This window comes from Pelodiscus sinensis, chromosome 9, assembly GCF_049634645.1.
Source record: "Pelodiscus sinensis isolate JC-2024 chromosome 9, ASM4963464v1, whole genome shotgun sequence".
In the NCBI taxonomy this organism is placed as follows: domain Eukaryota; kingdom Metazoa; phylum Chordata; order Testudines; family Trionychidae; genus Pelodiscus; species Pelodiscus sinensis.
The window spans coordinates 51001663-51024912 of record NC_134719.1 but is presented as its reverse complement, the minus strand read 5'-3'; positions in this window follow the sequence as shown (position 1 = coordinate 51024912).

Sequence of the window (23250 nt, the reverse complement as noted above, 5' to 3'; positions counted from 1 at the left end):
CAACGTCCAGGTGGGTGAGGAGGCAGAGGAAGCATATCTGTAAATTGGCCCCAGTGGTCCATTAGGGCCTGAAGGACTACAGAAAAATAGCCCTTTCTGTTTATAAACTGGGCCGCTTGATGGTCCAGTGCACGGACAGGGATATGTATCCCGTTGATAGACATAGCCTCAGGCAATTTTATCAACAAAAGGCACGTTTTCCTTGATAAATCTTGTAAATATAGACAAAGCCTAAAGGAGTTTGTGGGAATCCCAACCACTGGATGTTTTTAAGAACAGATTGGACAAAAGCTTGTCAGAAATGTTTTAAATTTACTTGGTCCTGTCTCAGCACAATTGACTGGACTTGATGACTTCCAGCCCTAAATATTCTATGATTCTTTTGTTCCTCATTCTCTGCAGCTTTTTCACAGGCTCTCGGGTTCTTCTTGGGAAGAGTCTGGAAGCCTTTAAAATCATCCAGAAGCAAGGAAGAAGAGCCAGCACAATGACACTGCTAGCAGACATCTCTCAAGGAAGCACCATACAGTGATCCATAGGCAACCAGCGGTAAGGCTCACAAGTCTAAAATGGGCTTGTCAGAGGTACTGTCAGCAGACACTTTTGTTGTTTTTTAATGAGGCAAGCCAGGAAATTTCCCTTTCTAAATTGTTAATTCCCTGGCTATACATTTTAAATAATTTGTAACTTTAGAAACAGGTCATCCTCTCCCTCTCTCCTGTTATTTGTTGCTTTTTTTCTATTTGCAATATTACTTGATAACTGTATTAGAACACTCACCATATCTTGGTTTGCACCCTTGTAACTTTTGTTTGATTTTCCACATTGCTCGTAAGGATTTCACACAGTAAATCACAAGTCATTTTGAAGGTCTGCGTGGGATAGTATATTTAAAACTCCTCTTCAGTACAGCTGTCCCACTACTGTCCATCCTATTGTTCTGTTAAGAAGCAATCCACTATATCCAATATGAGAAAAAAATAACTAAAACATTGTATTTTAATATTTCAGCCTAATCAGGTGAGAAACTGAATTTGAATAAAAATAAGATTTTGCTTTTTTTAATAGAAAAAGTGTGAGTAAATAAAGCTGTGGTTCTCAATTATTAGTAATATGTTGTCCTGAATCCCACTATTCTAGCTGTATTTTTGTTGATTACGTGTGTCATTTTGTGCTTGTAAACTACTTCCCCATCTTCTTAGCTTTACTAATATATTCAGAATTAAAAGCCACTGCCAGTTATTCTATTCATGCAGATGTTGATTTATCTCTTGGCGCTGAAGACTAGAAGCTTCCATTTTAGTATGGGTATTTCAGTGCCATTTTTCACTTATTCTTCTCTTAGTTTTGTCATTTCAGATACTTTAACCATACTGAACATGAAAAGTGCATAAAATGTTAGTAGGATTGAAAGAAGGTTTATTTGTTTATTTATTTTGTATCATGGGATGCCAATTAGAGCCATAATAGGTTTAAAGGGACAATATCTTTTATGGTTTTTCTTCACATCATTTAGTAATATTGTAACTGATATTGAGAATTGCAGTGAAACTTTCAAACGATAGATAGGTGCCCCTCAATACAATATTGTTGTAGAAATCACAGGGTAAGTTACTTTATGCTGAGAAGAGTGTTTATGAGTTGCCACAGTATTTGAATGCTTATTAGTAACATGCGGCTTTCACATTAAAATTCCATTGCAATTCAGCTGGATTCATTTTACAAACAATTGATTTTGAATAGAATTTCACAGGGGAAAAAATGCAGTGTTTAACTGTTGCCTGCAACACTGCATCTTAAATTTACTACTCTAGAAAAACATATCAGAATGGCTACAGTTGAATGAATTGCATGCTCTACATTTTAACCATGTAATATAATAAGATATACATTTGAAAGATGTTATATTTTGAAATATGAGTGATGTATGAAGAACATAAGTGTATATTAATTTAATTAATTATAGTTATATTTTCACTGGGAATTACTTTGGAAATGAATAAGAATACACCTCAAGGGGCTGATTTTGCAACTGTTACTTCTGGTACTAAGTTCCATGCCTGGGGACTAATGGTCTGAATCCCAGTCAAGTAAGCATTTAAACAGATGGTTAATTTAATCCATATTTAGCAAAACATTATATACGTGCTGTGCTTTTAAGCACATAGAATTTCTACTGAAAACAATCAAATGTTTATTGCATTAGGCATGAGTTTAAGTTCTCCATCAGGGCACTCAATGAACTCAGTGGATTATGCCTGTCTACACTCTACTGCTAAACTTGTGGCAACAAGTCTCAGACTCCGACTTGCAGGACTCGAGCAACTATAAAATTGCAATGTAGACAGGCTGGCTCAGGCTGAAGTCCAGGCTCTGAATGTATTATACACTGTGTTTCTCAATCTTTTTTTATAAAGTACCCTTTTTTCCAAAATAAAAATGATAAGTACCCTCTTTAAAAAAAAAAAAAATTAAGTACCTCCCAGTACCTACAGTTTTCAGACACACAACATTGTTTTCTACCATTTGTTTAAACAACTTAATCGTAGCAGGGTGGGCAATGACATTTTTTAGTGTAAAAAGTACAAAAATAATAAAGCACTGTAAAACTTAAAACAAAAAAATCAGTTTTCTCCAAATTTCAGTTGTGTTGATGTACCCCCCAGACTTCTCTCAAGTACCCCTTAGGGTACTCGTATCTCTAGTTGAGAAACACTGTTAGGGTATGTCTACACTGCCACCCTAGTTCGAACTAGGGTGGCTAATGTAGGCATTCGAAGTTGCAAATGAAGCCCGGGATTTAAATATCCTCATTTGCATCTTGCCGGGCGCCGCCATTTTTAAATCCCCCTTAGTGCGGACTCCGTGCCCGCGGCTACACGTGGCATGGAGTAGGTAGTTCGAATTAGTATTGTGGGTTATTTGATTTCTTTATTCAAGGGTAATGCATTAAAAATTACTCGAGGCTTCCCTTGGTAGATGGTCTTACAGTTATGCAAAAGGGATATTCTTGTTCTTTAGGAAGTAACAAACTGCAGTTTCAATCCATGTTGAACATATTGTTCCTTGTTATCTCATTCAGTGTCTACTACTGTATTGCTTTCACTCTCTCTGTGTAACAAGAAAAAGAATACATTATCTGACCAAGGGATGTGAAATGAGAATTATTTTCTACATAAAATGTTTCTGAAGTGTATGGAACGCTGTGCCTCTGAAAAGTGAAATGTCAAGAATGCATTGTCATCATTACCGTTTTCCACTCCACCTAACCTTTCACACATGTGTGGAGTGTGTGTGTTCAGTACGCGCTCATCAGATAAACCTGTTTTCTTTGTTTCAGATAAAGAGAAAATATACAAAGTGCTCTTCTTGTTCAATGCCAATTTGCTCTCAAAAGAATGTTTGGAGTGTTTTATTAGATTAATCATTACGCAGTTCTCATTGCTTGCAAATGGGTACCATCCAAGTTCACTGTTACTTTCAAGCTATATGCTTTAAATTCATGATGACTCTGAATTCTTTCTAAGGGGTTTCTGACTGTTATAGGTTAAAATTGTAGACATAGTGGGTGTGTCTAGACTACATGCCTCCTTCGACGGAGGCATGTAGATTAGCCAGATCGGAAAAGGGAAATGAAGCCGCGATTAAAATAATCGCGGCTTCATTTAAATTTAAATGGCTGCCCCGATCTGCCGATCAGCTGTTTGTCGGCAGATCGGGGCAGTCTGGACGCGACGCGTCGACAAAGAAGCCTTTCTTCATCGGCACAGGTAAACCTGGTTTCACGAGGCATACCTGTGCCGATGAAGAAAGGCTTCTTTGTCGGCGCGTCGCGTCCAGACTGCCCCGATCTGCCGACAAACAGCTGATCGGCAGAGCGGGGCAGCCATTTAAATTTAAATGAAGCCACGATTATTTTAATCGCGGCTTCATTTTCCTCTTCCGATCTGGCTAATCTACATGCCTCCGTCGAAGGAGGCATGTAGTCTAGACACACCCAGTGTGTTCATTTATTTGGCTATTTCTAGCTCCAAAACTCCTGTTTTCTATTCTAGTTCCCCCTCAGGATATGAATCAATGAGGATTTCTTGTCCTCTGAGGCAGGGAATAGGTCTTCAAGAGTTTTAATTTGCTTGCCTGCATTATGTCCGTCTGCTATTCTAAAACTGAATACTGTCATATACTTTCAGTGAGTTTCTTCATTAAAACCAGGCTTTACATTTTAATTCTGGGCAAACCTAGTGTATGCTCACAGAAGTTAAACTTTTTGCAATTTAATGCTGTTGAGGACACTTTCATTAATTTGCACTATCATGCAGTTTGCTCGATGAACATAATGGTTATTTTTGAGGTGGACACAGAAATAAGGAGATGCGTGCTATGAGTAGGGTTCAATGTGAGACTTTAATTTCAATCCTTAACTATCCCGTCCTCTCACCCTCAGCTACCTAGCAGGGCTCGTTTAGGGCACAAAAACTTTACAAATGTGAGGACAGGAATAAGGACAATGTCCCCTCTATACCCTCTGGCCTATTCAGCCAACCAGAGTCCTTTTAGCCACATGAGAAGGAGGAGCAGGAGAAGCAGGAGAAATGAGATGAGGAGAGCTACAGCATGTGTAAAATAGAGAGTATGTCTACACTGCAGCGTTTTTCTGGAAAAACAATACTTGTGTCCACACCGTAATCACATTCTTTCAACAAAAAGTCAAAAGAACGGTAGGGCTTTTCTGACGGCAGTAAACCTCTTTCTACAAAGAAGAAAACTTTTTCCAGAAAAGCTTTTTCAGAAAAAGGTGTGTGTGGACGCAGATGAGGGAGGGGTTCTTTTTTCCGAAAAAAGAGGCCTCCAGGAAATAACACAGGTGTCCTCTCATCCAAACTAATGAGAACTCTAGTTCCTGCCTCCTGCCAGCTCTTAAAGTTGCAGGCACCTGGGACAAGCCTTGTGGCAGGAAGCCGATCCAGCGAGCCACAGGCCTTTCGAACCATGGCCTAGCCACAAGCCCCCTGAGACCTCCTGGCACTCACAGGGAGCATGACCAGAGCTCCCAGGACCCAGCCAGGGGCCAGAAGAAATGTGAGGTGAGGATGAGACCCTGCAGGATCTCCACTCCCTACAGCACAACACTGACACATATGGCTGGATGGCCGAAACTTTGGCCATGAAAGATCACCACCCCCAGACGCTAGAGCAAGCCAGGAGCAAAGTGAAGGAGCTCCAATAAGGCTACATCAGGGCAAGGGAGTGCAGCTCTCACTCCAGAGCAGGACCCTGCTCCTGCCCTTACTACAATGAGTAATCCTGGGGGGTTGTGCAGCACCTTTCCCACCCCTGGTGGTGGACTCAGGGTTAGAGACACCCGTCGTTGCCCACCCGGGGCTCCCTGCTGAGGAGGAGGAAAAGGAAGAGGAGGATGAGGACAAGCTGCAGTAGGAGGAGGAGACGGCCATCATGGTAACCTTTACCCTGGAGCTGGTACTCCAGGCCCTGGATATCTCCCAGACATCCTCCGAGGGCGGGGAGAGATCATCAGGTGAGTGCTCTTAGTTTTCCACACACATAGGGCAGGGGAGGTGGGTGCAGAGGGGATGGGGTGCGATCATCGTTTAGCCTGCTCAGCCTGGACAAGCATGTGCAGTGCCAGTTTGCACCACATGGCCTCAGGAGGCAGCCCTGGAGCGCCACCAGGCTACTGCTCACAAGTTCTGGGGAATGGCCTCCCACCACCAGCCACCGCTAAAAGCAGGGCACAAGGGCACATGCAGGGCACAAGGGCACATGCACAGACTGAGGAGTGCTGCAAATGGCACATGGGCATGCCTATACATGAGAGGCACCACCCTCTTCTGTGGACAGTGCTGTCAGGTGCAGGGGTGTGTGCAGGCCCCATGGAAGGACGGGCTGCAACAGGCCCTTTTCCCACCCATGGGATCCCAGTGTGGCTGAACACTTCCTTTTTCTGCTTGTTTGTGGGACGGGGGTGAGAGTGGGAAGCATGGTCCACTGGACACCTCGGTGCCCATCTGAGGCAGGGCCCACTATGCAGGCCACACATGACCTTGCTCCCAGGATCTCCCTGACTTCTGGCCCAAGGACTGTTTCTCGCTGCTCACAGAAGAGGGCATGGCCTCAAGGACAGTGTCTGCACGGATGACTGACCACCTCTCCCTCTTTATTCTCCACAGGCAGATCACCCATTGCTGAGGAGCGATCACCACCAGCCAAGGCAGCCACCTGACCCTAGGGGAGCCACAAGTGCAGGAGGGTCCTCGAGGACCTCATGAGGGAGCATGTGGCCGTCCTCCATGACATTCAGCAAACCCTGGCACAGAAGGTCTGGGATGATATCCAATGGTAGAACCAAATGTGAGCTCAGCTTGTGTAGCAGGGTGAAAACATCTGTGCCACCATCCGTGAAATGGCACACCTAGTTCCTGTCCCTGCTCCTGCCCCCTTTGCTCCTCCATTCCCCAGCCCCCCTGCTCCCTCTGATCCTGCCCCCCTGCCATGCCTATGCCCCCTCCCCATGCCTATGCCTGACTCTGCTGCAGTTCTCCCTCCTGCTTACCCCCTGTTATTCCAGGCCCCACCCACCCCTGAATTCACCGAGGTCCTGAAGGTGGCACTTCCAGCTGCACCACGTGCCACTCCCAGCCCTGAGCCCCCACCTCCCTGCCCCAATCCAGGTTCTGAGACCCCCTCCTTCCCACTTAATTTTATTATGAAGAAAAATACAAATGTCTTGGTTTTCAGTTCAAATCTGGTATCTTTATTAATTGTGCAGAGAATGGGTGATGGGAGGAGTGTGATGGGCAAGGGAGGAGCGCTCCGCACCGGAGGGGTCGGTCTGTCCCGGCCGTACTACACGCCGCCAGGGAGGTTGCTTCCGGGAGTGGGGCGAGGGGCACTGCCAGGGCACGAACGCTCCCAGCCACCCGGGCGCCCCACTGATTGGCGCTTTGCTGTGTCTCTCTCCGCAGGTGGTCAAGGCCATCAACCGGGTGCTGCTCCGCAGGGTGGTCCGCCTCGCCGACCCGGATGCCGTCATCCGGGGATTCGATGCCCTCGGCTTCCCCAACTGTGGGGGGGCCATCGATGGGACGCACATCCCTATCGGTGCCCCGGAAAACAAGACGTCCCGGTACGTGAACCGCAAGGGGTACTTCTCCGTGATCCTGCAGGCCGTGTGTGACCACAGGGGACAGTTCACGGACATTAATGTGGGCTGGTCCGGCAAAGCACATGATGCCCGGGTGTACCGCAACTCCTCCGTGTGCCAGCGGCTGCAGGCCGGGACCTTCTTCCCCGACCGCCACATCAGGGTCGGGGACGTGGACATACCCGTGTGCCTGGTGGGGGATGCCGCCTACCCACTGCAGCTCTGGCTCATGAAGCCCTACACGGGCACCTCAATCCCTCCCGCCAGGCCTTCAATGCCAGGCTGACCAGGGCTCGCATCGTGGTGGAGGGGGCCTTCGGGCGACTGAAAGCCCGCTTTCGATGCCTCCTCACCCGTCTGGACCTGGCCGAGCACAACATCCCTCCCGTGGTGGCAGCATGTTGTGTGCTGCACAATTTGTGTTAGCGGAAGGGGGAGGCTTTCCTGCCAGCCTGGATGGCTGAGGCTGACCGCATGGCTGGACACTACGGTCAGCCCCGCACCGCTGCCATCCGGGAAGCCCAGCGGGGGGCTGTCCAGATCCGGGAAGCCCTGCGGGAGAGCTTCCTGGTGGAGGAGGAGGACTGACCTCTCCCTGCTTGCCCCACTGGGGCCTTCTTCCACCCTACCCCCCTTCCCCTTTCCCCTCCCTACCTACTGTAAAATAAAGACACCTGTTTTTGAAACAAAAATGTCTGTTTATTTAACATAAGTGGGGTGCGGGGAGGGAGGGGGGAGGATGGGAGAGGGGAGGGGGAAACCTGGGACGAGGGAGCTGGAAGGGGAGGGAAGGGAGGAAGGGAAAGGAAAGCTCAGGGGTGGGAGTCCGGCTGCCTCTCCCGTCTCGCCACACTGCGGGTCCGGGGGCGTCTGTGGGAAATGGTTGTGGAGGGGGGGCAGGAGGGACAGGGGGTGTGGAGGAAGCAGGAGCGGAAGCAGGAGCGGGAGCAGGAGGGGAAGCAGGGGGAGCAGGGGGAGCAGGGGGAGCAGGGGGAGCAGGGGGAGGAGGAAATGGGAAGCGGTCGAGCAGGCTCTGGAGGTGGCCTCGCAGGGCATGGCCCTGCTCCTCCAGGGCCTCCAGACTCCTCCAGTGCAGCCTCAGATCCTCCTGGACCCAGTGGTCCTGGGTGCGGAGCTGGTGATCCATGAACTGGAGGTGCTGCCTTTGGTACGCCTCCTCATTCTGGCTCTCCTGCTTGCCCGGGCACGGGCAGCTGCTGCAGGCAGGGTGGTGCGCCCTGCAGGCCCAGGTGCTGCAGCTGTGGTGCAACAATACCAGCGGTCAATTACCCCAGGGGCCCAGGTGTGTGAAACCCAGATCCCCTCTGCAAGGCCAGGGCCCCTGCAGGATCCCCAGCTGCTGCTCCTTAGTGGGCAAGGCCCAGGCGCACGGTCCCGGGGCTCCCTCTCGCCCCAGCCCGCCGTACACATAAGGGGAACACGATGGTACTCACATGTGGACGCCTCCCCGGCCTCGGACGACACAGGCGAGCGGCTCTGTGGGGTGCCTCAGGGGGTCCCGGGTTCCGGGCAGGCTGGCGGCAGCCTTCTGGCTCTCAGAGCCCTCCTCCTCCTCCTCCTCCTCCGTCTCCTGGAGCGGTCCTTCTGCCCCGGGGGTCTATCACGTCCCGGGGGGCAGGGATGGCATGAGCCCCCAGGAGGTGGTCCAGGGCGTGGAAGTGGGGGCAGGCCTCCGGGTCGGCCCCTGGCTGGCAGGCCCGGGAGTAGGACTGCTGCAGGTCTTTCACCTTGCAGCGCACCTGCTCCCGGCTGCGCTGGTGGCCCCTGGCGGCCAGGCTGGCAGCCATGCGGCCATAGACGGCCGCGTTCCTGTGGCTAGTGCAGAGATCGTGGACATTGGAGGCTTCCTCCCAAACCTCGATGAGGTCCACAATCTCCGCACTTGACCAAGCGGGCGCCCACATTTTGCGCCCCCGGGCAGGCTCTTGGGAGCCGCCAGGCTGGTCCTGGGGAGCAGTGGAGGGCTGGGTGTCCTCATAGTGTGGCAGGTGCAGGGTCTGCTGGCATGGGTGCTGGCAGCCTTGCAACTGGCACAAACTGTGTAGCCAGCCTGTGCCCCTTTAAGGGCTCCGGGGCTGGGAGGGGGGCAATAGAGTTTGCCTGGTGTTGGCCAGAGTGGCCACCAGGGAAATCTGGGAAGGGCTAGCCTCCCACTAGTTCGAATTAAGGGTCTACACAGCCCTTAATTTGAACTAGCTAGTTCGAACTAGGCTTAATCCTCGTAAAATGAGGTTTACCTAGTTCGAACTAAGCGCTCCGTTAGTTCAAATTAAGTTCGAACTAACGGAGCGCTAGTGTAGCGCCTATCAAAGTTAGTTCGAACTAACTTTGTAGTGTAGACATACCCAATTTTATTTTTAAGTTGTTAATAAGAAAATGTAAGGGAAACCTCAACATTAAGGTTAAGGTAATAACAAAATGTAAATTTCTTCTTTGGGTTTTTATAAACTTGTTTTTTATGTTTAAATATAGTTTTAGAAATGGCATAGCAATAATGTTAAAAAATAATCATTCATGCATAAAGTTAATCAACAATTTCTACATGTGTCCACCTTGTACTCCTAAGCACAACAAACAGTCAAGAAAGTTTGCATAAACCTGTATTTAAACATTTATTTGGGTTTAACTGTATACTTAGTTTAATTTTGTACAATTTGTTACATTATGTTAAAAAGAAGTTGTAGTAGTAGTTGTTAGTGTTTGTGCTTTTAAATATTTAACAGAAGTGAAATTGGTATCACATGCAAATTAACTCTGAAAAGCTTGGTAAAAATTGTCACTAACTCTTTTGCTCAGACAGTGTTCAGCAAAGGGAAAACAACACACCTTCACAAGGAAGATTTTAAGTATCTATTTTAGCAGTTAAATATTATGTTTGGTATACCTCAAGGGAAAATCAATGTTTATACAATAATTGTAAAAGTATAACTTATGTTGTAAAAGATTTGGTCTCTATTACATTATAAGCAAAGTAAATTATTCTGTGCACTAAGTTATTAAAAACAAGAAAAATGTAAAGCATCCAAACTAAAACCCCTTTTATTATGTTAACTAACTTAAGCTGTTTACATTTATATCCCACAGACTAAAGACATAATAAGATACCATACCAGAAGGACACAGGAAGATAACAGTATACAGCAAAGAAATACCCAAGCATCAGAAAATGAAAAGAAGTGCTTTATATATAAGAGACTGACCAGTCTACCATATATGGACAATAAAGTTGTCAATCAGCTAGACATTATTGTTAGTTAACTTAAAATTGGATTTTGTGTAAAACCAACTTTATTATTTCTGTACTGTATTATTGTTGTATACCATTTATTTTGCTAAACTATTTAACCAACACATAGGTAAAAAAATAAAAAAATGGATGGCAAGAAGCAACATGAAGAAAAGGGGGAAGTAAATTGGTTGACAAAATATGTTACATAGTACAGTAGCTACAAATTGGGTAAACTAATTTCCTGTTCATACCAGTCACTATTTGGGTCAGTGACACTGCATCCTAACTGAGGCACGTTATTCAAAACAATCTTGTTCAGTGTCTGGATACCAATGCTAAATCCTGACACAGCAATATTTGATTCATTCATTACTGTCCACTCCATAATTAGATTATCTGAAAGACAATGTCCTTAAGAAACAACTGCATCTAAGTCAACTACCAGTGTATCACAAAGCACTGCAACCAATGGAACAAAAAAGTTAATTGTTCCTGTTTACTGCCCAACAAAGTTTATCCCAGAGAGTGAAACCCAGCAGTGATGGTAACTCATAATATGAATGGACAGTACTGAGTAGTAATTAATTACAAGACAATTATTTAACAAGGCCTCGCTTGTAATGTCACTACTCCAAAATTGTTTTAATTCCTATATACAGAATCTTGTGGGACACACTATAATAATGCCTTTCCCAGTATTTCAAAACACTCAACCCACCACCAATAATGATACAGATAATAACTGTATTACCCTAATAGGAGTGTGGTGCTACCTGCAATACCACAAGAGCCAAATCACAACACGAAATTGGAAAATAAATTGTTATAAGGTTGTGTCATATGTACACATACATACTCTATGCCCATATACATTACAAATATATACCCCATATCCATTCATAGATATTATTTGGGACTACTTCTAAGGCTCAATAATAAAATTACTCTCCTTAATCATGGTTCTAGGCCTAACATTCCCAAGCCCACCATCAAAATTGTCCATCAGATGCATGAGGGAATGTGCAGACAAAGAGACATGGGGCATTGATATGTAAACAGTAAAGTAAGGTGTCCACATAACAGTGTTTAGCCTGTTCTTCAGCTTCAGTTCATGTATTATGGTTTGATGGGAAGATGGGTAAACATCCTCCCCAGAAAAAAACAAAAAGTGTGGGAATGTAGTAAGATGAAGGGCTAAAACATAAGCCCATTTAGCACAAACCTGGTTAGAGGCCTGAGGCCTAGCTAACAAAGGACAAGATATGGCTAACATAAAGCAAAGCTAAGCTGTGAGCAAGAAGCAGAACCCTACTCACTAGCTTGGCATGAACAGGGCTGAGAGTGAAAAATATTAATTGGTAAGAAGCCCAGATGCAGAACTGTCTATTGGAAAGCACATGGTACCACTAGCTCATTAAAAAAGACCTTGGCACCCACTCCTCTCAGACACAGACCTAGGTTCAGAAAAGGGACTAAAATGATCATAGAATCAGAGAGCTGGAAGAGACCTCAGGAGGTCAAGGCAGGACCAATCCCAACTAAATCAACCCAGCCAGGGCTTTGCAAGCCAAAACTTAAAAACCTCTAGGGATGGAGATTTCACCACATATCTAGGTAACACATTCCAGTGTTTCACCACCCTCCTAGTGAAATAGTTTTTCCTCCCCCACTGTAACTTGAGACCATTGCTTCTTGTTCTGCCATCCGTCACTACTGTGAACAGCCCCTCTCCATCCTCTTTGGAACCTCCCTTCAGGAAGTTGAAGGCTGCTATCAAATCCCCCCTAACTCTTCTCTTCTGCAGACTATACAGACCCAACTCCCTCAGCCTCTCCTCATAGGTCATGTGCTCTGGCCCCCTTATCATTTTGGTTGTCCTCCACTGCACCCTCTCCAATGGGTCCACATCCTTCCTATAGTGGGACCCCGAGAACTGGACACAATACTCCAGATGTGGCTTCACCAGAGCTGAATAAAGTGTAATAATCACTTCTCTAGACCTGCTGGCAATGCTACTCCTAATGCTCCCTAATATGCCATTAGCCCTCTTGGCTACAAGGGCACACGGTTGACTCAAATCCATCTTCTCATCCACTGTAATCCCCAGGTCCTTTTCTGCAGAACTGCTGCTCAGCCAGCCAGTCCCCAGCCTGTAACAATGCTTGGGATTCATCCATCTCAAGTGCAGGACTCTACACTTGTCCTTGTTGGACCTCATCAGATTTCTTGTGGCCCAATCCTCTAATCTGTCCAGGTCATTCTGGACCCTATTCCTGCTCTCCGGCGTATCTACCTCTCCCCCTAGCTTAGCGTCACCTGCAAACTTCTGAGGGTGCAATCCACCCCTCATCCAGGTCATTAATAAAGATGTTGAACAAAACTGGTCCTAGAACTGATCCTTGGGGCACTCTGCTAGAAACTGATCGCCAACCTGACATAAATCAAGTCATTGATCACTACCCATTGGGCCCATCTAGCCAGCTTTCTATCCACCTTAGGGTATGTCTACACTACCACCCTAGTTCGAACTAGGGTGGTAATGTAGGCAACCGGAGTTGCAAATGAAGCCCGGGATTTGAACTTCCCGGGCTTCATTAGCATATTGCCGGCTGGCGCCATTTTTAAATGTCCACTAGTGCGGACTCTGTGCCACGCGGCTACACGCGGCATGAACTAGATAGTTCAGATTAGGCTTCCTTTTCCGAACTACCGTTACTCCTTGTGGGTATGTCTACACTACCCCCCTAGTTCGAACTAGGGGGGGTAATGTAGTCATACAGAGTTACAAATGAAGCCCGGGATTTGAATTTCCCGGGCTTCATTTGCATAAAGCCTGCCGGCGCCATTTTTAAATGCCAGCTAGTTCGGACCCCATGCCACGTGTAGCCAGCGCCGGCCAGCTTTATGCAAATGAAGCCCAGGAAATTCAAATCCCGGGCTTCATTTGCAACTCCGTATGACTACATTACTCCCCCTAGTTCGAAGTAGGGGGGTAGTGTAGACATACCCACAAGGAGTAACGGTAGTTCAGAAAAGGACGCCTAATCCGAACTACCTAGTCTGTGCCACGTGTAGCCGCGCGGCACGGAGTCTGCACTAGTGGACATTTAAAAATGGCGGCGCCTGGCAATATGCTAAAGAAGCCCGGGAAATTCAAATCCCGGGCTTCATTTGCAACTCCGGTTGCCTACATTACCACCCTAGTTCAAACTAGGGTGGTAGTGTAGACATACCCTTACAGTCCATGTATCCAATCCATATTCATTTAACATACTGGCAAGAAAATAAGAATGTTGTAGCTCCTAGGTGAGTTCTTGTTTTCATTCCAACCCATAAGGCGTGGTGGGGGAGCCTTTATTGTCTCCACAGACATCAAAGTCACACCCCAGCTAGGAAGGCGAACATTTGTCACATAGAAGTAACTTAAAGTTCTGCTTATTGGGACAGCCTTATGGCATACACACCCCATTTTCACAGAGGTCCAGAGGGAGACAGCAGTTTCAAAGTTTTGTCCCCATTCAGTACAACAAACCAAGGTATGCAGGACACACAAACTAAAATTACAGAAGTTGAACAGACATAATTTCAGTCTGTTTTATATGTATCTTCTTAAACTGAGAATAAGGGTTTCTTAAAAGCACATGATAATGAACACGTTTAGTGGAACACAGTTCATAGCAGTTCTTTAAACTTGCAACTCAAATCAATTCATTTCAAAGTAGATGTCCTGAGATATATATAGGTTGGAAAATAATGACATAAGCAGAGGATTTTAAACAGGTGTCACTAGGGAGGGGTGTTATTTGCCCCATCCGCTGCTCTTGTATACCAGGCAACTAACTGGATCCAGTGCAGTATTAACTTACCATCAATAACTTAGCATAGGCCTTCTTAGACCCATCCTTAGAACCTCAATCAGCAAAGACTTCAGATTTCTCCCCTTTTTTCACTCTATGTACCACAAGCAAATTCCTAGGTCTTATTCATCCCTGGCGGCTGGTTCCTTTTAGCCTTATTCATTGTAGGCATCAGCAAGTTGTGACAAGATAAGTTTTTTTTCTAATATAGCATTTGAAATTTTATTGCTGTCACCTAGGGTGTTCCTCCATGGTGCTAGAAAGACGATGGAAAGCCCACCAGAATTCTTGCCAGTTTGATATAATAGAAAAAAATCCTTCCTGATTTTAGAATGCCCGATCATTCAGGATTCAGGTTCATTCAGGATAGAACAAGACAACACTATACAGCTATGCACACTCTCTCATCTCTGCTTCCTTTCATCTGGGCAGTGGCTTTTCCCTGGCAGTTCATTCAAAGTTCCTCCCCCATTCATTTGGACAGAAAGATGTTATATTTGTGTACAATTAATTGCCAGATTGAGATATGAATGCTCCATCTTGGCAAACCTGATTTATGGGTCTGATTTCTCTCTTTCTCTCTCATTTTCATGTCTTCACAAATGAAAGGAATTTAAAGCACAGCATACAACACTTTGGTTTTCAGCTCTCATAAGAATAAGGAATTCATTTGAGTTGGAGCCAGGCATAGTCTGGTGTTTCTTTGCACAATGTAACCTTTCCCACACGTTTATACATGGACACCTAAATCAGGACCCTGCACAGGCACAATTGGCATATGTTTATGGCCTGAGCTTCTTGGAGTTATTTGATGAAATCAGAATCTCAGATTTCTTTCCCCTGGATTGTAAATAAAAGTTTAAATGTGTAGCAAATGCAATCCAAATGTTATGTCTATACTGCACCCTTCTTCCACAAAAGCTTATGCAGATGAAGTATGGAGTAGAATATCTCTGTGCTTCATTTGCATAATTAATTAGGGACCGTTTTTGCACAAGGGGCTTTTGCACCAAAAGGAGCTGTGTAGATGCTTTCTTTTTGTGCAAAACCCCCTCTTGCACAAGAGCCATTCATCCTCATTTTTTCAGGAAGTATGGTTCTTGTGCAAGAGGGTTTTTTTGCGCAAAAAGGAGCCATCCACACAGCTCCTTTTTGCTCAAAAGCCTCTTGTGCAAAAACGGACCCTAATTAATTATGCAAATGAAGTGTGGCAATAGTCTACTCTGCGCATCATCTGCATAAGCTTTTGTGGAAAAAGGGTGCAGTATAGACATAGCTCCTGTGTAGTAATGCAAGAGGAAGCAGCCAGAGTTGATTAATACCTTCCATCAGATCAGTGGAAATCCAGTACTGCTTGGGGTAAGAAGGGGGAATTGCCACATTTCCCACCATTGCTGGTGCAAGGGAGCACCACTGAAAGTGCTGCCTCCTGGAAAGAACAACTGTTGGTTCATTGAGACACACTGCACTTAACTACTGTGTGTGAAATAGTTGATTCTGAAACCCTAGGATCCAGGCAATCTTCCTATTAATACACAAACAAGACTTGTATTTAAATGCTTTATTGTTTAGGAATGTAAAATACTCTCTAAACTGGCTTTTACTCTATGTGTAATACTTATATTTTGTTGAATCATTTTATATATCTCCACAACAACAGATCTCTGGCCATAAACTCCAAGGTGGATTAGGGGTTTGTGGGTACCTATGCCATCCCCTTTTCCTGCAGCCCTCCACTGCATTCAGCTCCATCTCAGGACTTCTGTCAGATAAATGGGGTTGGGGGCATGGAAGCTTGCCCCACCCCCACCTGGCACTCCTGCCAGGGAGTGAGGTGGCTTTCAAGGGCTTCCATTTTTCCAGTTGATTGATGGTCCTGGATACAGGCCTCTAGTGGTTCCGTAGCTTAATTCACCATTGCATGAACTATCCTGGCTAAAAACAAATGTATATTTTGCAAACTGAGTGGTGGATGTAAACTCTGCTTCAGAGTTAATGCTGCTTACAGAGAAGTGACAGATTAAAATGTAGCCACTATTAGAAATTTGTACTGAAATCGCCTACTGAAAATGACCACAAGTGCCTCTTTTTTCATCAGCACACTTTAAAGTTAAAACACATTTTAGTTGCAAATATATTCAGCATAGAATGTTTTATTGTATCCCCTGCATTGGAAATGGATTCTGATGCTATGGTTTTATTGAGGAGCCAAAATATAATTTTGAAACTTATTAATCTGTAATGTATGACTTAGATATTAGAACAGACATAGATAAATATATTAAATCACAATAATGAGGTTGTGGACCAATGCAAGCACTTCTGCTATATATTAATGTAGTGTATTGCCTACTGTGAAATTCTAAAGATTCATGAGAAGCCTGAACTGTCAAATCTAATTTTTAACTAAAATTGTCTCTCTTTAGGAAAATGGATATATAAATGTGGTATGGCAGGGTGTATAATTATTGCTAAAGCATCTTTGGGAGCTACACATCTATATTACAACTGGAAGTTTAGTAAGTGTGCCTTCTTGGTATAGACTTTTCTGTAACACTGCTGTTATTTAAAAAGAAAACTGAGCTATAAAGCCAAGCCATGGGCACAAGATCAAATCTATGGAATCAGCTGCAACTGTAATAGAAATGAATACTACTACTACTGATTGCAAAAATAATAGAAATAGAAAAAATATGATTAATCTATGTATGATGGACCTTAAGAAGCTGGTGCGCTATGGAGTTTTGGGGAAAGGAGAATAGCTGTGGGTTACAGTGTGTAGTGGGAGCATGATGTGTCGGAATATTTTTTCACTAAATCTTACAGCAGTGTATTTTACAGGGCATTTGCAGAACTGTGACTATTTAAAACCTCCCTTAGTAAACTGTGGTGTTTTGACCTCTCATCTGATAGATCTTAAATCCAGTATGGACAGTCTTTTTGTTCTACGTGTAGCGCAGAGCTCAGGTCCTAGCTGGGAATTCTATGTGCTATAGCAGTAAATTCTGAAAAGTAATATTGTGTACAGAGCTTTATGAATAATCAGTTCTTCAAGTGCCTACTAATGTCCATTCCACTTAGGTGTGGGCACGCTAGATGCACAGGTTGCTGGAGAGCTTTCCTTTAGTGGTACCTGTCAGGGCAGCAGGGGAGCCCCCTGGAGTGGTTCCGCCATAGCGGCACAGATATACCCCTGCTTGCCCTTCACCCCTTCAGTTCCTTCTTACCACCTACCATGGTTGTTGGACCTCTTGTCTCACTTGCAAGGGTGATCCCAGTTAGTAGGCACCTAGTTGAGTCCCATTGTTTCTCCAAGTTGCTTTCTCTGTTTGTTAGTTAGTTAGTATTACTATTGGGTCAGAGTTTGCCCATTTCACCCTGTTCTGCCCCTGGGGCATGCTGCAGCCTCACGGCTTTAAGCCCTGCATTAACTGTACTAAGCCTGGGTATGTCTACACTACAGCACTAATTCGAACTAACTTAATCCGAATTAGTTAATTCGAACTAAGCTAATTCGAACTAGTGCATCTAGACCTAAAAACTAGCTCGAATTAGCGTTTTGCTAATTCGAACTAGCATGTCCACATTGAGTGGACCCTGAACCGAAGTTAAAGCTGGCCGGAAGCAGTGTCGGCAGGGTATCAGGTTAGGACTTAGAGCGTGGAGCTGCTGTCTCAGGCTAGCCGAGGGCTGTGCTTAAAGGGACCCGACCCCAACCCTGGAAAGACAGTTCTCAGGGTTCCCCGCTTGCTTGTCTACCTCGATGAGGGACAGCAAAGCAGTCGTGTCTTGGAGTGCCCTGAGTGCCCTCACCTGGCACATCACAGCACTCGGCCATCAGCCCGGCTGCACTTGCCTCAGGCTGCAATCCAGGGGAGTCAATCGGGGGGCTGCAGGAGAGCTTCCACCCTGAGGAGCCCACAGAGCCACCCCAGTCCACCCCATTGGAGGCTCGTACCCCATTCCTCCCTCCCCTCCTTCCACTTACCCCCCCCCCCCAGCCATCCTTCCTGATATAAAAAATACAGGACACGTGTCCTCATCGGATGCCCCAGGCTGGTGGCGCCTTAGGCGAACGCTGAGTCTGCCTATGCTCACAGGCCACCCCTGCACATTATGCAAACAGTAGGCAGTTATAACTAAATCAAGAAAATAATTTCTAATTCAAAAAAGTTTTAAAATAATCTAAGACAGGACAAAATGTCCTTCATGATTAATATGCATTTCATAGACTCATAGAATCCTAGGGTTGGAGACGACATCACCAGGTCACCAAAGCAGGCCCAATCCCAACTAAATCATCCCAGGTAGGACTTTGTCAAGCCAGGACTTAAAAACTCCCTAAGTAACCCATCCCAGTGCTTCACCACCCTCCTAGGGAAATAGTTTTTCCTAATATCCAACCTAGACCTCCCCCACTGAAACCTGAGACCATTTCTCCTTGTTCTGCCATCTGTCACTACTGTGAACAGCCTCTCTTCATCCTCTTTGGAACCTTCCTTCAGGAAGCTGAAGGCTGCTATCAAATCCCCCCTCACTCTTCTCTTCTGCAGACTAAACAAACACAAATCCCTCAGACTCTCCTTATAGGTCACATGCTCCAGATCCATAATAATTTTTGTTGCCCTCTGCTGGACCCTCTCCAATGTGTCCACATCCTTTCTACAGTAGGGACCCAGAACTGGATGCAATACTTCGGATGTGGCCTCACCAGTGCTAAATAAAGAGGAATAATCACTTCTCTAAATCTGGCAATGCTCCTCCTAACACACCCTAACATGCCACTAGCCTTCTTGACTACAAAGACACACTGTTGACTCATATCCAGTTTCTTATCCACTGTAATCCCCAGATACTTTTCTGCAGAATTGCTACTTAGCCAGTCAGTCCCCAGCCTGTAGCCATGCTTGGGATTCTTCTGTTCCAAGTGTAGGACTCTGCACTTTTTTTTTTTTTTTAAATATAATGGAGATTGCCTATCTCCTAGAACTGGAAGGGACCTTGAAAGGTCATGGAGTCCAGTCCCCTGCTTTCACAGCAGGACCAAGTACTATCCCTGATGAATTTTTGCCCAAAATCCCTAAATGGCCTCTGCAAGGATTGAACTCACAACCCTGGGTTTAGTAGGCCAATGCTCAAACCACTTGAGCTATCCCTCCTCCCCTTGTTCTTGTTGAAGCTCATCAGATTTCTTTTGGCCCTATCCTTCAATTGGTCTAAGTCACTCTGGACCCTGTCTCTGCTCTCCAATGTGTCTACCTCTCCCTCTAGCTTAGTGTCATCTGCAATCTTGCTGAGGGTGCAATCCATCCCCTCATCCAGGTCATTAATAAAGATATTGAACAAAACTGTCTCTAGAACCGATCCTTGGGTCACTCTGCTTTGAAACTGACAGCCAGCCAGCCAGACATCGGGCCATTGATCACTACCCATTGAGCCCGACTACCTAGCCAGCTTTCCAGTTAGGATTATCCTAGAAGCTTTGGGATCTTGAGACTTTTTTTTTCTTATGAGAGGCATTATGACAGTTTTTTTTTTAAAGACAAAAGTAATACAAGGGAAATTAATAGACCCCTAGTACATTTTCTGTTGCATTCAAATTAAACAAAACTATAGGTTTTTCCTTAACCTGACTATAATTAATACAGGTAAGTCTCTCCATTCACTATATATCACTTCCTTAAATACATAATTTCTTTAAAAAAATAAGGTTTACTACTAGTTCCGATTTGATATAGTGCAACACATTTAAGGTATGTCTAGACTGCATCCCTCATATCCTTGGGGCACTGCTAGAAACCGACCGCCATCCTGACATCGAGCCATTGATCACTACCCGCTGGGCCCAGCCTTCTAGCCATCTTTCTATCCATCTTACCATCCATTTATCCAATCCACATTCCCTTAACTTGCTGGGAAGAATATTGTGGGAGATCGTATCAAAAGCCTTGCTAAAGTCAAGGTATATCACATCCACTGACTTCCCCATGTCCACCGAGCCAGTTACCTCATCATAGAAGCTAATCAGATTGGTCAGGCACGACTTGCCCTTTGTGAATCCATGCTGACTATTCCTAATCACTTTCCTCTCATCCAAGTGCCTCAATATGGATTCCTGAGGGATCCCTTCCATGATTTTTCCAGGAACCGAGGTAAGACTGACCAGCCTATTGTTCCCTGGATCATCCTTCTTCCCTTTTTTGAAGATGGGCACTACATTTGCCTTTTTCCAGTCATCCGGGATTTCTCCCGATCACCACGACTTTTCAAAAATAATAGCCAAAGGCTCCACAATGACATTTGCCAACTCCCTCAGTACCCTTGGATGCACTAAGTCCGGACCCATGGATTTATGTATGTTTAGCTTTTCTAAATAGTTCCTAACCTGTTCTTTACCCACCACGGGCTGTCCATCTTCATCCCATCTTGCGTCACTTGGCGCAGGAGTCCAGGAGCCGACCTTGTCCGTGAATACAGAGGTAAAGAAAGCATTGAGTACTTCAGCTTTCCCTACATCATCTGTCAATAGGTTACCTCCTTCATCCATTAGGGGCTGCACACCCTCTCTGATCACCTTCTTCTTGTTAACATGCCTGTAGAAACCTTTCTTGTTATCCTTCACATCCTTAGCCAGTCGCAATTCCATTTGCGCTTTCGCCTTCCTGATAATCCCCCGGCATTCTCGAGCAATACCTTTAAACTCCTCCCTGGTCATTTGTCCAAGTTTCCACTCTTTGTAAGCTTCCTTTTTGTGCTTAAGTTCACCAAGGATTTCCCTTGTAAGCCAGTTCGGTCTCCTACCATGTTTGCCTCTCTTGCTATGCGTCGGGATGGTTTCTTTCTGTGCCTTCAATAAGGCTTCTTTAAAATACTGCCAGCTGTCCTGGACTCCTTTCCCCTTCATGTTAACATCCCCGGGGATTCTGTCCATCAGATCTTGGAGGGAGTCAAAATCTGCTTTTTTGAAGTCCAAGGTGTGTATTTTACTACTCTCTTTTCTTCCTTTGGTCAGGATCCTGAAATCTACCATCTCATGATCACTGCTTCCCAGGTTGTCACCCACCTTCACTTCCCCTATTAATTCCTCCCTGTTTGTGAGCAGAAGGTCAAGCTGCGCATGGCCTCTGGTCAGATCCTTCAGCACCTGTGTCAAGAAGTTATCCCCAACATTCTCCAAAAACTTCCTGGATTGCCTGTGTACTGCCGTGTAGGTTTCCCAGCAGATGTCAGGGTGATTAAAGTCCCCCACGAGAACCAGGGCCTGCGATCTGGAAGCTTTGCTCAGTTGTCCGAAGAAAGACTCATCTACCTCATCCACCTGATTCGGTGGCCTGTCTGGGCCAGGGCCTCTAGTTCTTCCTGTTTGTTGCCCAGGCTTCTCGCATTATTGTACAAACACTTCAGGTAACCAGTTGATCGTCCTATCTCATACCTTACAGTTGGTGTGAGTGCACATGCCGAGCAGAAAGGCTATACTAATTTCAGTTTCCATGTGAAATAGTAGATTTTTTTAAGGGTGTAATGTATCTAAAGAAGTAAATGTTGTTAAAAATGAGAGAACATGGAATGACTTTTGTTAGAAATGCTAGAACTATCTACTGTAAATCTGCTATGCAAAGTTTCTAACATTATAATGTTAAAGATACTGTTTTGAGAATTTGTATAAGAACTTGATCAGGATGATCTGGATGGAGAAGGCAGGGCAATCAACTGGTTATCTAAGGTAGTTGTACAGAAATACGAGAAGCCTGGGAAACAAACAGAAAGAATTAGAACCCTGGCCCAGTTAAAGAACTATGATTTGATTGGAATAACAGAGACTTGGTAAGATGACTTCCATGACTGGAGCACTGTCATGGGAGTATATAAACCAGAGGACCCCAACGCAGTGCCCGCAGGCACCATGGCACCCACTGGGGCATTTTTAAAACAGTGGTCTCCAAAGTGTGGTGCGCGCACCCCAGGGGGTGTGCGAGACTATCAGAGGGAGAGCATGCTGCTGTGCAACAGCAGAGAGGGGAGACGCTGGTTCAGAAGACATCCGCATGCGCTCCCTTGCATGTCTTGCGAACCAGGAGTCTCCCCTCTCAGCTGTTGCGTGGCATCTTCGTCGCGCATGCGCTCCCTTGGATGTCTTGTGAACCAGCGTCTCCCCTCTCACCTGTTTCAAGAGGGATAAGGGATCTTTCGGCAAAGGCTTTATTTTTCGAAAGATCAGCGTCTAGACTGGCGCTTTTCTCCGACAAAGCTCCGTGCCGAAAAAAGCGGCAGCCATTTTTATGCTAATGAAGCGCAGGAGATTTAAATCCCCGCTTCATTAGCAATTGCTATACGTCTAATTTACATCCCTTTTCCGAAAAAGGGATGTAGTCTAGACGTAGCCATGGAGATCAGGAGAGATCCCAGATGACTGGAAAAAGGCAAATGTACTGCCCAACTTTTAAAAAGGGAAGAAGGACAATCCAGGGAACTACAGACTTGTCAGCCTTACCTCAGTCTCTGGAAAAATCATGGAGGGGATCCTCAAGGAATCTGTTCTGAAGCACTTGAAAGAGGGGAAAGCGATCAGGAATAGTCAACATGGATTCTCCAAGGGCAAGTTGTGCCTTACCAATCTGATTAGCTTCTATAATGAGGTAACTGACTCTGTGGATATGGGAAAATCAGTGGAAGTGATATACCTTGACTTTCGGACCCAACGGGTAGTTATCAATGGCTCAATGTCATGTTGGCAGTTGGTTTCTAGCGGAGTGCCCCAAGGATCAATTTTTGAACCAGTTTTGTTCAACATCTTTATTAATGACCTGGATGAAGGGATGGATGGCACCCTCAGCAAGTTTGCAGATGACACTAAGCTAGGGGGAGAGGTAGATACGCTGAAGGGCAGGGATCGGGTCTAGAGCGACCTGGACAGATTAGAAGATTGGGCCACAAGAAATCTGATGAGGTTCAACAAGGACAAGTGCAGAGTCCTGCACTTG